Genomic DNA, 14,517 nt, shown 5'->3' on the forward strand with positions numbered 1-14,517 from the left:
GAAAATCCAGCTGCATGGGACAGCCTTTGTCAGACTCTTCTGGATATTTTGTTTCAGCCCAGGAAACGGAAAGTGGGACCCGCTAGACTGACACCTTTCAATACTGCTTTCCAGTGAAGAGCCCTGAAAGCCAGGGACTGAGATGGGCAGAATGTGAGGGAGCCCACCTCTTTGGCCTAGGCTACTCCACGCAATCTTGGAACAAGGAACTGCTGTCCATGGTCCTGTGTAAATGTAGGTGTGTTTTATAAAGCAAGCGCTCTACTTTGGGGGGCTCTTGGAAGGCTGAGAGACCTGCCCTCATCAATGGGCACGTACACTGAAAGTCACTGCTGCAGACGTTCATGAGACACACCAATTCTCTGCTGTTCTGCACTCTAGATCCATAGAGTTCTCAGTACAGATTCGTATATGGGGCATCCATTAAAATCAGTGGACCAGATGCTAGGCTTCTTATGCAGGCATAACTTTCACTGAACTCACTGGGAACTTTGTCTGAGTTAGGAGTCCAGGACTAAGACATTCCCTGCACATAAAAAATGGAGTTTGGTTTATCAATCTGGATTATTTTCTGAACATCATCTATATTTTTGACAGGTGAAGAAGCAATCAGTGCACTGGACCATCACTGTTGGGATGTGGATTAAATTCCTCCCTGGAAGACATACTTGAAATGAGTTCTTCTGGGCATCAGCCTTTTCTTGGTGCATTAGATCCCTGCTTGGAGCCCTAGTGTGAAATATGTATGGGTGAGTCTCAATCGATTTCCTTGTGGTTGTACGCCTTCCTGCAGCCACCTTATGTGAAATAAACTCAGCTGAATATCAGCTTGTCTGCTGGTCAAGGAAGATTTCCTTACCCCTTCCACTTCTGGTCTGTCACCATGGCCAGAAGCTGTGAAATGAGGGACTGGCCGAAACGAACAGCTTTGTTCTACCCTTACATTCATGCACCTCAGTAGCCGCATGTAGTCTTGGTGGAGCCATGTCTATAAAGTCTTAGATTAAAAGGTGTTTTGCAGGTGTGTGGAATCTCAGACTCAGGCGTGCTTTCCATATATAGCATCCATAACCTTTCAGACGAGACCTCTCTCACCCCCAGAATTCATTGCCTTATGTGAAAGAGCTATGTCTTCTCTAAGGAAAGAGCATAGACACAAATCCCCGGCCTTGCTGGCCCAGTGTATGTTTATACAAAGTGAGAGAGCTCCAATAGGAGAGATTCACTCTCTAGCCTGGTGGTTAGGACTCTTTCTTAGGAGAATAAGGCAGAGCAGAGACTTGAACCTGGATCTGCAATATCCCACATGAGTGCCCTACCAGCTGAGCCAGTGGCTATTCTGGTATAAGGCTGTCTTTCATATATACACTCTTCTGTGTAAGCTCAAAAGCTTGTCTCTCTCACCAAGAGAAGTTGGTCCAATAAAAGATATTACCTCACCCACCTTGTCTCTCTAATATCCTGGGACCGACATGGCTACTACAACATTGGAAGATATCCTTAGAGTGCTGTCAGCCGTCCCTCCCTGATTCCAGGCCAGGATTTAAAGAGGCACAGGCCAAGTTAGTCAGCCTGGAATGTAAAGCACAGAGATACCACTTGGTTTTTCTCTGGTATCTGGCAGCCTCAACACAAAATCTCCTTTGTGTCTTCCTATGAAATCGTCCTCCTGCCAGAGAGTCGCACAGAGTGAACCTCCATCTAAATTGTTCTTTTCAATGAAATTAGAAGAGAAATAAAGTAGACACCCATCAGATCATGTGACCCCAGAGTTTTCTACACCCCTACCCACGTCACTCCAATAGAACTTACATTCCGGCTGTGATTGGTGGGTGTAGCAGACTGGAAAACTGAGTGAGAACTATATCTAAAAGCACACTCAGGTCCCCCCTTTGGGTTTCCTCTGGTGTGCAGTTGTGGCCAGCCAGGCAGCAATAAGTGGAGCATATTAGATGACAGTCAGATGCTCAGTCTGTACACAGTGCGAGGATTCATGAACATTTCATGCCCAAATCAGATCCATGTTGCCATCACACCTAGATGCACATGATATTGGCTGGCTGCAGAGCTGGGCTCTGAGATGACTGGGAGAGCCGACACGGTGGCAGGTTTTTCACACTCCGCTTGTGGCTACATCAAAAAGATTTTAACAGGTTTTTAATGCCGGGACAAGGGTAGGTCCCTTGTGGGACTGGGAGAAGGAATGGAGGTTACGGTTGGGTCCTGAAGCGGTGCTAATGTAGGTCTTTTTATTGCACTGGCTATGGCATCCTTAACTCTGATAGGCTGTCCGTGATTTATCCCGCCCCTTGTCTCTTTCCCCCTGCCCAATCCATGGCAAGGTTCACAAATGTTTTTTTGCATCCCCCATTTTCTACTTCAGGATCCCATCGGGACCAAGCACTGTTAAGAGTCTTAAACTTCAGATATCAGGCTAGCTTTCCAAACAAAGGTTATTAAAAATATATGAATAAATAATACATTGAAAACATTTCTTCGGAGGCTCCATTATTTCCTGTTCCAATGGACTCTCTGGTGTAATCCTTCTGATTCTCTCTATCCCCTGGCTCCGACGTGCAGAGTAGCTCTGTTTTATAAAGCAGTGTTTGCAAAGCTGCCAGGATGTGGTGTGATGTTCAAAATCACTCTGCCTGCTGTTGCTGTATCTGTGCAACCATCTAGGCCTGTCAGTCGGTCTCTGTTTTGGCTTTGTGCTGGTCAGGGGATTGGGGATCAGGCCTCCAGGGGTCGAGGCTCTGCCAATGACTTGCAGCAGGCCCTGGGCAAATCACTTAGCTTCATGTAAAATGCAGGTATTAACACTTCTCTACCTCACAAAGTGTTCTGAGAGTTACTGAATCCATGTCTGCAAAGTGCTTTGAGATCCCTCAGGTGAAAATTGCTCTGTAATTCTACAGTATTATTAAATATTAACATCTTGCCTACTGAAGGCCCAAAGTATCAATTCCCTAATCAAGCACATGTCTCATTTTGCCCCATGCACTGTGGATCTCATTTATTAACAATGAAAATATACAATTATATATAATCCCAGCAGGAGATAGGATTGTTGACTCCCTTTCTGCATTAATTTCGCTTCAGAAATAACCAATGTGATATAATCATACTTAAAATGTATCCATAGATTGTAATACCAGAAGGGACAATTAGATCATCTAATCTGACCTCCTGTATAGCACAAGCCATTAAATTTCACCCAGTTACTCCTGTATTGACCCCTGTAACTTGTGTTTGACTAAAGCAGACCTTAATGAAGTAGTAATGATTAATTGGCAGGCACCGGATTGGTTTCAAATCTGATTGTTGTCCCAAATGTCACAGCCAGAATCCTTCCAGCATTTAACAAAGTCCTGCAAAAATCATCTGGAAGTTTTAGTAGCCCAGGCACAAAATCAACAAAATCAACTGAACCAGTTGTATTTCTGGGGTCCACTTCCCTTGTTCCAGGGCTCCAATTGGGATTAGTTGTGTCCTACAGGGGAAAAAAATCCTTTCTAGCTACAACAAATACTTCAAGGGATCATTTCCAGTGCCCCTTTTCTCGCTTCCTCCTCAGCCCTTAGAAAGCTGCCTTCTTCCCAGCTGTTCAGCACGCCATTAGCATACAGTGCCATCGGTAGAAAATTAATGATATTTTACTCATCTGAAAAAATAATTGCCCCAGGTGAATTAGCTGAGTGGAATTTTCTACTTCAGGAAAGGAAGAAAAAAAGTGGAAGAACCCGATAAACGGCAATTATTCAAATTCTTGGGATACATATGAAATATATGGATAATTGAAATGTTGGCTAAATGATATTAATGTCTATATCTATTTTTGGATTCTGACGCTAACAACGTTAATTATAATTAATGGGCCAAAGCAGGAGATCAGTGGTCAGGCCCCAATCCTGCAGCCGACTCTGTTCAAGCAGACTCCTGCTCCCAGGTGGGAACCCCCGGCTGTCCAAGGGATTCCACAGTAATTCTGTCAGCCCACACAGAGCCAGTCATAGGACTGGGAACTCCATTTATACTTGGTCCTTCCTCAGGCCAAATGCTCATTGGTTTAAATGGAGTAAAGGCTTCAGGCTTTGGACCAATGGGCTTTCCGTAGTGTGGAAATGTTCCAGGGTTGGGGTTAGGCCAGTCATAGAACAAGGGGTCGGATGGGAAGTTTGGATTTGGATCTAGTTTCGAGCTTCCCTATAGTTCTGACCCTTCATACCTAGCACAGAGCACTTCTCATCTCTAAGGCACTAGCCCAGTATGTTCAACCCATTGTCAAGACTTACGCACCTCGATGAGGCCTGGACCTCATTGACTAGCAGTAACTTGTGACCGGGGACATTCCTTCCCGCAAGGCTGCCCAAATCCAGCGGGTTCAAAAGTAATGTCAAGTCATCTCTGCTTCTTCTCCACCTGAGCCTTTATCTCCCAGGGTGTCGCCCCAAGCATAGGTGCTGGAACTAGGGGGGATGCTACACCCCTGGGCTTGAAGTGCTTTCCATCATACACAGGGTTTATAGTTTGATTCGATGGCTCTCAGCACCCCCACTATACACACTGTTACAGCCCCCCGACCCCAAGCACCCCCAGTCAGTCCCTCTCAGTGGAGCTGCCCTGGCTTGCATAGCAGTAACTACGCCCTATCGGATGTGATGGAAACTGAAAGGGCTCAGCGCCTTGCACAAGGTGCTCAGCGCTTCAGAGGGCGGGATCTGTGAGACTGTTAGGGGAAAACAAAAGGTTGTCCCCAAAAACATGTCCCTTGTTGCTCTATCTCCAAAGTTCAGTTCTCTGCCAATCTTCCCCTCCCCCCGCCAACATCTTGTGAAAAGAAATGTACAGGCCAAGTGCCCCAAGCTGAGTGGAGAAGTGCAGCAGCCAGCAGGACTCTGACCTTCCTGTTGTAGGTAACAAATTGGATGGCATGTAAGCTACAGATGCCTGAGGAGAGAGGAAGAGCGGGGGCGGGGGAAAGCGAATGAATGGGGTTAGAGTTACAAAGCCAGCATCTGTTACTTAGGGTATCAGCCACACAGCCGTATCCATCCCGCCGCAGGAAACGGGGCTGGCTCAGGGGCAGATGGAGAAGAATGGTTTCGGGTCAGCAGAGGACAGAGGTAAGAACGTGTGTGTTTCTGAGTGTGACTCTCAAAGCAGATGTAAACAGATAAATATGAGAGAAAGTTGTGGGGAGAAAAATTGAAAGAGAAGACCATTTCCTATGTATTTGGCTTCTAATACTGTAAGTATTTGCTAAGGACCAGACTGAGATAACTCTTACTCCCACTGCCTAGTAATTTGCACCATGAATAGTCCCCTTGAGTTCCCTAGACACTTTTGAAAATCCCATTAGGCAACTATCTGCATCTTCAGGTATCTAAATCCCTTAAGAAATACCATAGGGCCAGATTTTTAATGTGTGAGTAAGAGGATCACACTATGGTCCACAATTATTAGTGCAAAGTTAAATGTGAGAATTTTGGCTGGAAGCTGTTCAGTAACTATTCAAAGCATAGTCCTAACAGCTTGACTGATAGTAATAAAGTACGAGTATATCATGGTTCTCGAAGGTTACACCTCTCTGTTACTTGACAGTGCTTTTTGCTCTCAGAAGGGGTGGAGTAAGGAGAGCTTAGGGGGACCCGAGAAGTAAAAGTGAAGCCAAACCCCAAGAAATCCTACCTTTCCGAGTGCACAGGTCAAGTTTCAGATCAATGAAGCCCTAATTAGGTTACGGTGACCTTCCAAAACTACCTTTCAAGGAGGCATTGTGGGTAGTGAGATGTTGATTACAGAACAAGCAAGGAATTTCAGGATAGGCTAAAATAGAACCTTGCACGTCTTCCTGTCACCCACAAATGTCTCCTGCCCCTGATTCCCAGAGGCTGTAGGGATCGATTTTTCAAAGGTGCAAATGGCAATCAGGATCCCTTAGTTCTTGCCCCATCAACTCGCCATTTCCTACTCCATGTCTTTATTTTGCCTCTGATAGGAGCTATAGACAAGGATCTTACAGTTGCTCCCATTGTAAATGTCTCTCTCTCTCTCTCTCTCTTTCCTTGTCCTTTGGACTACTCCCTGTTTTCTAGCCAGCCCTCCTGATCCTTGAATATTTCATAAATCTCCTTGAAATATCCCTGGTTACAAATGGCCTGTGTCCGTGGTTGATATGCAGCAGTAATGCAAGGTTAATACCTAATTAGTTCATGGGGCCATTTAGCATTTCATGGATATTCAGTAACAAAAGCAACAATAAACAAGTTGAATTCCTAGGTCTTAATCTGGGGGTGGAGTGAAAGGGAATGACAAGAACCTGAAAATGCAGGAATTATTCAGTGCAACATGAAAGTTTAGTCCCTTTTCTCATGTCAGCTGCTGTAGCATCCTCGGAGCTTCCAGGGAAATATAACCTCCCTCCCTTCCTTTCTTTGGTGTTGTTTTTCCTCCCAGCCCTGACGTTTGTACAGGAAAATTCTCATTTCTGTGACACACTTTAAATAGCTCCTCTCTATTGTTCCCCTCCTCCAGCCCCTACTCACCCCGACCCCATTTTCTGACATCCAGCCATACCTGATCAATTGTATCCTGAGCAGCTGGATGTGATCAGAGCTGGCCTTCCACCTCTTGGGATGGCTAGCATATGGGCCCGCGGGCCCCAGCCATTATGCGCGTGATCACTGAGCCTGCCTGCCTGTGGCGATGGCGTTTTCCCCTCTCTCAAGCAATCGCGGATAAACCCTCCTGATGAGTAACAGGAAAGCAAACAGGCCCTTTGGCTTTGTAGGCAGCGAGAAGGAAAAAGAAAAAAACCAAACCCAACAACAAAATCCTCGCTGTGTTTAGGCAGCACATGCAGTGCTTGGCGGATGCCTTCGGGAAGAGGGATGGCTTCTGTGCCTTCAGTCAGCGACTGGGCTATCGAAAAGCAGAAATGGTGCGTTTCAGAATGACTGGCCCCCAGACACTGGCATAGGACCAGGGAAGGGGTTTGAAGGAAAATAACCCTAGATCCCACACAGACCAGCATTTGGATGGAGGTCTGAAGGAGGCTCGGTCACAGCTGCAGACCATCCAACACTGGGATGGAGGCTGGCTTCAGGCCCCGTGCCAGTCAGACGGCAGCAGCACAGGGGACTGAAGGAGAGCTGACTGGGAACGTTTTCCCATCCTGTAAGAATTTTTCAGAGCTGGAATTTTTTTCCCCAATCCCAAATCAAGACAAAAAGACAAAATCATGAAAGTTTCACACACCAAAAATCTGAAGGAAAAAAAATTGGATTGGCTCAATTGAACTGTTTAGCTTTGATTGAGACTTTTTTTTTAAACTATAAATTAACTTAAATCTCTAAGTGAACATTTGTTTTGACCCCAAAACCAGAACTTTTTCATTTTGGAGAGTGGGTCTGGCTGTAGGAAAGGAACACCCTGCTTTCCTCATGCGCTCCTGGTGGTCCTTTCGTGTGCACCCAGGAAGCAAGGCTTTGAACCTGTCCCAGTCATACTCCCTCAGGGGTGGGCAAACCTTTTGGCCTAAGAGCCACATCCGAGTGGGGAAATTGCATGCAGGGCCATGAATGTAGGGCTGGGGCAGGGGTTTGGGGTACGGGAGGGAGTGCGAGGTATAGGAGGGGGTGCAGTGTGCAGGAAGGGGCTCAGGGCAAGGGCTTGGGGTGGAGGAGGGGTGCGGGGTGTACGAGGGGGCTCGGGAAAGGGGGTTGGGGTGCAGGGTGCAGGAGGGGTTTGGGGTGTGGTCTCGGGCCTGGCGCTGCTTAACTTGAGCAGCTCCGGGGTTGGCAGTGGCGCTCAGTGGGGCTAAGGCAGGCTCCCTGCCTGTCCTGGCCCCACTCCGCTCCCGGAAGTGGCCTGCACCACATCCCGGCAGCCCCTGGGGGAGGGGCGGGGCAGAGGGCTCCACGCACTACCCTCGCCTGCAGGTACCTCCCCCGAAGCTACCATTGGCCGCAGTTCCTATAGTTTGCCCACCCCTGCCCTACAGGGCCCACCCCCATACCCTAGTGTTCCCTAGAACTAGTTCCCAAATTATAGCTACATCCTGCATCAGGGCACTAGGGATTGAAGTGCTCCCATCGCTGCCTCTGAGCCGTGCCAGTGCAGTGTACCAACCAGAATTTGGCCCATGGACATCTGCTCTATCTCAATGCATCTGCGGAGAGGACAAAGGAAAAACCTTTGATCCTGAGTCTGGAGCAAAGTTCATTCACTCACGAGTGACTCAACTATGACAGTGTGAAAGCTGAGGGCTCCAGCTATTGCCACAGACTTGGGAGTTGGGAACATTTGCCACCCAACAGAGGATCCTGCTATTCGCTGTGCTTCTCCTGACACTACAGTTCTGTCCAATGCACTGAAGAACGGTCCGGTGAAGTAATGCCTCATTAAGAGCCAGGGAGACGGCAGCAGCACAAGGGAGTGAAGGAGCGCTGTGCTGAATTAGACTCCATCAGGATCGCACAGGGATAAGTCAGCACAGAAGTTGACCTCCCAGAGGGGGGTCAGTGTCCTTCCAGCAGGTGGCAAGACTTCTCCCAAAGTCAACAGCTGATGAACTTTTCCAACTTCAGAGTCAACCGCAGAGCGGAGCTGTTGAAACCTTGCCTCTACAGATAACAGCCAAGGTTAGCATGTTGGCACATCTACAGTGCACTTAGGCATCGCCTCGAAACAGTGCCAGAGTCTGTAGTGTTACTGGACCTCGTGTCCCTGACACCTAATTCTCTTCCAACTAAAGAGGAGTCACAGAACTAAAGGCAACAGGAAATTGCAGCAGATGGTACCAGTTGTGCCATTTGAATCCCCGCCAATGCCATCTCTTCCCCAGAGCTTTCAGTGGGAATTGCTCTTGTGCAGTGGTGTAAAATCGAGGTCCCCAGGGTCATTAGTTGCGGAGAAGGGGAGAGAATCCATTAGAGAAACTGAAAGTCAAGGAGAGACAGCGAGAGCTTTAGTGCTGGCATATGCACCAACTGGGCCAAGTTTTGCTGCCAGTTACGTTGGAGTAAATCCCATTGAAGCCAACGGAGTTAACTGTGGATTTACGCTGGCATGGCTAAGCTGAAGCTGGCTCTGAGCCGGTTGCGGTGGGGGATGAATGTCACTGGAATACTTATGCTCATTCGCTTGCTCACTCGCTCTGTGACACGCACACAAATGTTGGTGACACTCCAGAACCCAGTGAGCTCACATGGAAATGAAAGACGTGAAACCCTAGCTTGCCCGTTGTGCACAGCTGTCCATCTGCTACAGCCGATTCACAGGCAGGATGTGCCACCTGCCAGTTGTTTTGCTCAGGGAGGGTTCAGAGAGAGCGAATGTCCCTAAGACACATAGGAAACAACAGGCTGAATCCCGCTAGAAGGACTGGGCCTTTGGAATGCCCACTGACTCCAGTGCCAGTGCTCAGCACCTCCCAGGATTTGGCCCTGTCATTTTTTCCTAGTTGCTCTTTGTTAGCCCTTGATTTTTTTTTAAAAAGAAAAATATTTTCTTTAAAAGTGAATCCACTGCTAGTGAAGGGTGAGGGACGGAGAGCTCCAAAGATCGAAGGCCTCTCTTTAGGGTACGCCTACACTACCCGGATCGGCGGGTAGTGATCGATCTATTGGGGATCGATTTATCACGTCAAGTGTAGACGCGATAAAATCGATCCCCGATCGCTCTGCCATTGACTCCGGAACTCCACTGCGCAAGAGAGGCAGAAGTGGAGTCAACAGGGGAGCGGCAGCGGTCGACTCGCCGCCGTTCTCACAGCCAGGTAAATCACCCTAAGATACGCCGACTTCAGCTACGCTATTCGCATAGCCGAAGTTGCATCTCTTATGTCGACTCCCCCACCCAGTGTAGACCAAGGCTTAGTAGCCTCAGAAGAGGTACAGCCCTGGGCAGCTGCCATTCAAGCTGTCTCTATACTCTCCTGCCAAAGGAGTCTCACCCATGTCTGTACTGTTAGGCCAATATAAAGGATCATCTCTGGCTCTGCACTTTGTCGTCTTCGTCTTCTCCATCTAACTCATTCTGCCTCCTGGTGCCCTAAGAAAAGGCCAATCCAAAACATGGTTCCCTAGTGCCCCTCTCTAGGGCAGGAGAGGGTAGTGCAGAGGTCTAAAGAACCGGGTTTGTGATGCCAAGCCTTGGGGATAACAGGCTCCAGTCCAAGCAGTCAGTTCAGCCTTCCAGCCAGCTGAGGACAACAAAGTGAACATCATGCAGCTTACTGTCTGCAGACAAGTTTCCAGAGAGAACTTAAAGACTGAGGGCTGGATCCTGAGCTGCTGTAAATCAGTGTGACTTCATTGTAGCTATGCCAAATGACACCAGCTCAGGGTCTGGCCCTGAGTGTTTGTGTTCACACTGTGCTGTGGCTCATATTTCAAGAATACAAGGTTGGCCATCTGTTCTAGCCAAAGCAAACCCTTCCTCTTTCGAGTGCCGTGTATTGGCTGCCATTTCACTCCCCAGAAGTAGCTGCATTTCATTGGTGCTCTGTGCATATAACTTGCAAGGTGCTTTGAGATCCTTTGGAATGGCCCAACAGTAATTGGTGAAGAGGAACAGAAGAAAGCCTTGCCTTGCCTTGCGGCATGTTCATTTGTCTTGGCCTATGGAATTCTGCATCACACTTCTCCCTCTTGCCAATACATATTGCAGAAGTATTGCTAGGGTCAGGGTGGGTAGTAATTTGCATTCTGCCTCCATTATAGGGTTCTTCATTATAACAACCTGTCCCAGCTCCATTAACCCTTAATTACAGCAACATCTCCCTGGAGTATGTGCTATTCTGCCCGTGTGGGCAACAAAACAAGTTGAAAAATGATGCCCTCAAATCTTTCCCTTTCTAGGGAATACAGACAGCTGTGCCCAGCTATGGGGCTAGACTTGGATTCAGTCTTTCCCTCGGCCCTTCCACGCTCATTTCCCGCAGCAGCTGGTTTCATCTGCCACAGCCCCAGCAACTCTTCTGCTCTCTGCTGAAACGCTCAGCGCAGTGTATTCAAAGGAACACTCTAGGCTGAGACATCTGTTGTAAAGAGTTTATTCATATTTATGACGACAAGACGCTCAATAGCTTCTGCTTTATTTCTGTAGCCTGGTGATACGGGGAGGGCCGCGTACAGACCAAATCATGCAACACGCGGGAAATTCCAAAGCATAACATAAAGGAGACAGGGCTCTGATCCCTGGACAGAACGGCCGGGCCAGATCCCCCAGTGTGCCACATGGAATATGGTTGCCCTAAACCTGGCCACTCACCCCCTTGTCGGGGTAGGAGAGCCAGCTCTGGTAGTGTGGAGATGATGTGGCTACTTGCTTGCCCACGGCCTCTCCCACAGTCAGCACAGAGACTTTCCTGCTCTTCAGCGGTTCCTGATTGCCGCCTTGGCCCCCTGGGGACACTGTAATCTAAAGCATCCTACAGGCTGCTCTAATTTATGCCAAAGGGCTGGTTTGCCACACAGCCACCATGAACCGGGAGAAGGAGGGCGGGACCTGTGCTAGTGGATGTTGTGGGCATTGCCTGTGGGTGGGATTGGGCTCAGATCTGCGACCCAGTCAGCCTCAGAGGGAGGGGGGATTATGGCTCCAGAAGCGGGGTGCTTGGGTAGGATAGGGGCTCACATCTGCTCCATTGTATACCCATGCCGACCTGTCTCTTTAGTCCCATGGGGTCCAAGTTCCCTCCAGGGCTAGGCAGTGCTTGCGGCAGGAGGTCGTGGCTGAAGGCAGCTGACTTCTGCTCAGGGAGACGGCTCCTATGTGGACATTCCTTTCTATGCAAACACACATTCGGATTCAATACAAACAAACTCAGAGGCTTCATCTACATGCTGCATGGAAAGCTGGCCAGAGGGCACGCCATGTGTCTTCGGCCTCAAAACGGGGATGGAAGGGAATATGAACAGACGGGAATGCTCCATCTGCCAGCTACGGAACTGAAAACCGGGACCCATGAGGACCTGCATTTCTGATAGGCCCTCCATTAATGCTCTCTGGGACAGTGTGGAGCACCCGTGGGAAAAGAATATACAGTATTTCACATGAGCTGTGAGCACTACCAGCTTCCAGAAGGCACACACCCAGCACACTCAGTTGTAGAATACTGTTTCCTCAGGGTGATGTTCCCTCTGCCTGGGCCCTTGGTGGTCCCCTGCTGATTGGACATGGGCGTCCATCTCTGGTCTCTGCCGCCTTCTCCACCTCATCGTGGAGAGTTGTACACCAGTGGTTCTCAACCTTTTTTCATGGGCAGACCCCTTTGGAAATTTCAAATGGAGGTGCAGTCCCCTTTGGAAATCTATTGCCTGTATATATATAGTTGAATTCTGTTCAGTCAGTTTGCAGTCTAAGGTTTTCATGGACCCCTTAGACATAGTGGTCCATGGACCACCACAGATTGAGAACACTTCTGAATATCCTGCATCCCTTCCCCATGGCATCTCGCAGCACCCACTGCACCAAGCACTTCCATCCACACCCCCACTTCACCACAGCTGTCCCAGACAAGTAGGGCATAGTGCTGCTTGGTCATTGGGCTCTAAATTCCGCTCTCCGGTTGGGAATAATTTGCCTTCCTCTTTCAGCCAGGCATATTGCAAAATGGTTTATTATATTTATATTGTAATCAGAAGTGCACCATCCTTTTGGACCCAACCATAAGTATGTGGATATTTGCAGTATTCTATTTGACTATATTTACTATTTAACCTATTGCAATATTGATATGAATTCAGCTACTATGTTGATGGACATAGCGCAATAGAGAGATGCTATTGCAAAAGAAATTCAAGCAAGCACCAGAAAGCAAGCTAAATCTCTTTCTACTAATTAAATAGCTGATATATTTTAAGAATAGCTCATACATGAGGAATATTTTGTCCTATTTTTTTGGAGAGCCTGAAAGACACTTCTGTTTGCCCTTATTCTCCACTCCCAGCAGCAACCTTGAGATGTCAGACATGGAAATGTGGCCACAGCTGTTTATGCACTTAGAGTATTTCCAAGGCCACGTCTTCCTATTCGCCTTCAGATTACGCAAGTAGATGCAGTAGTGACTCCAAAGACCCAAGGTCCGTGTGCCACGCACCAGCATTGCCAGGAGATTTTACATTCTCGACATTTGAAAATTATCATTTAAGTGGGGGGTGAGGGGGAGGCGAGTTTGTTTTTTTCCAACTTCAACTCTATTTTGAAAGCCGCTCGCTACAGAAATGTGTGCGTTAGCAGACAGCCGTTACCCAGAGCACTCACAGTAAGAGGTAATGGGCCCTACTTAGGCTTAGGCAGGTACCTTGTATTCTGCCCTAAGTGAGGGGTACTGCATAGTAGTGCTGCCCAAGGAGCAGAGCATGGACCAGATTGTCACTCGGCGTCACGGTTCAGTCCCCGCTCTCCTTTGCTCTATGGGGAAACTAAGCTGTGCCGGCCCTTTTTCTGGTGCAGCTTACGTAACCCGCCACGTTGGCTCAGCTGTGCTGGCTCGTGTGCTGAGGAGGAGGAGCCATGCCTCATTTCCCCCTCCACGCCACCCCCACCTCTGTGGGATGGGACGGAGTGAACCAGCAGTGGCTGCTTTACTCCCATATTACCAGGGGCGGCTCTAGGCATTTCGCCGCCCCAAGCACGGCAGGCAGGCTGCGTTCGGCGGCTTGCCTGGGAGGGTCCGCTGGTCCCGCAGCTTCGGCGGACCTCCCGCAGCCGTGCCTGTGGGAGGTCCAGAAGCCGCGGGACCAGCGGACCTCCCGCAGGCAAGCCGCCGAAGGCAGCCTGCCTGCCGCCCCCGCGGCGACCGGCAGAGCGCCCCCCGCGGCTTGCCGCCCCAAGCACGCGCTTGGCGTGCTGGGGCCTGGAGCCGCCCCTGCATATTACGGCCTGTGATGCAGGTCGTCAGAGTAGGGGAATAAGAAGCTGCCTTCCTGATTCTCCTGCATGGGCATGTAGGCCAACTCATGAATAATCCCTTCCAGCTCTCAGCACATGTAAAAAGGGCTTTAAAACCCATCTACTCCAATATACCAACTGAAGGTGGCCCAGTTTGTGCTTCTTTTTGATATTTGTCTGATGTCTAAAGGAAGCCTGAAAGGAGTTGCACACCCCAAAATGTAGGATCCTCTTCTTGCTTGGGTTTTTTTTTTTTTTACATTCAATATTTTGGTCTTGTCTCCCCTGCTTTCCTGGAAGATTCTATGGATGATTGGAGACCGAGCAGGACTATGTCCTCAGAAGAACCAGGGAAGAGAGATCTGAAATGAGAAGGTATTCTAGTCAGCTTGTTTTTGTTAACCCACCTGTGCAACTCAAACGTCTGACTGCCCAGAAAAACGTCCTTGTTAGAGATTCAACAGTCCCACCTCTTCAGTCAGGGGCTGAGAAATATCCCACTCCAGGTCTAGGGTCCTCCATACAGGGCTCCCCCAAAAACAGGAAAGAAAAGCTTTGAGATCCCGGATAAGGTGTGTATAAACAAACAAACAACAAACACATACAGCCTTCTTC

The 14,517-nt window shown here is 48.7% G+C and overlaps 1 long non-coding RNA gene across 1 annotated transcript in view; it reads left to right on the forward strand.

Annotated features, from left to right (window-relative positions):
• LOC123351274 overlaps window positions 1-14,517 on the forward strand; it is a 124,025-nt gene that overhangs the window by 59,064 nt on the left and 50,444 nt on the right. The window contains exons 4-5 of the long non-coding RNA XR_006573980.1: window positions 58-238; window positions 598-749. This is a non-coding gene — a long non-coding RNA (uncharacterized LOC123351274). The remainder of the gene's footprint in view (window positions 1-57; window positions 239-597; window positions 750-14,517) is intronic.

This window comes from Mauremys mutica, chromosome 16 (genome assembly GCF_020497125.1).
Source record: "Mauremys mutica isolate MM-2020 ecotype Southern chromosome 16, ASM2049712v1, whole genome shotgun sequence".
Taxonomy (NCBI): Eukaryota; Metazoa; Chordata; order Testudines; family Geoemydidae; genus Mauremys; species Mauremys mutica.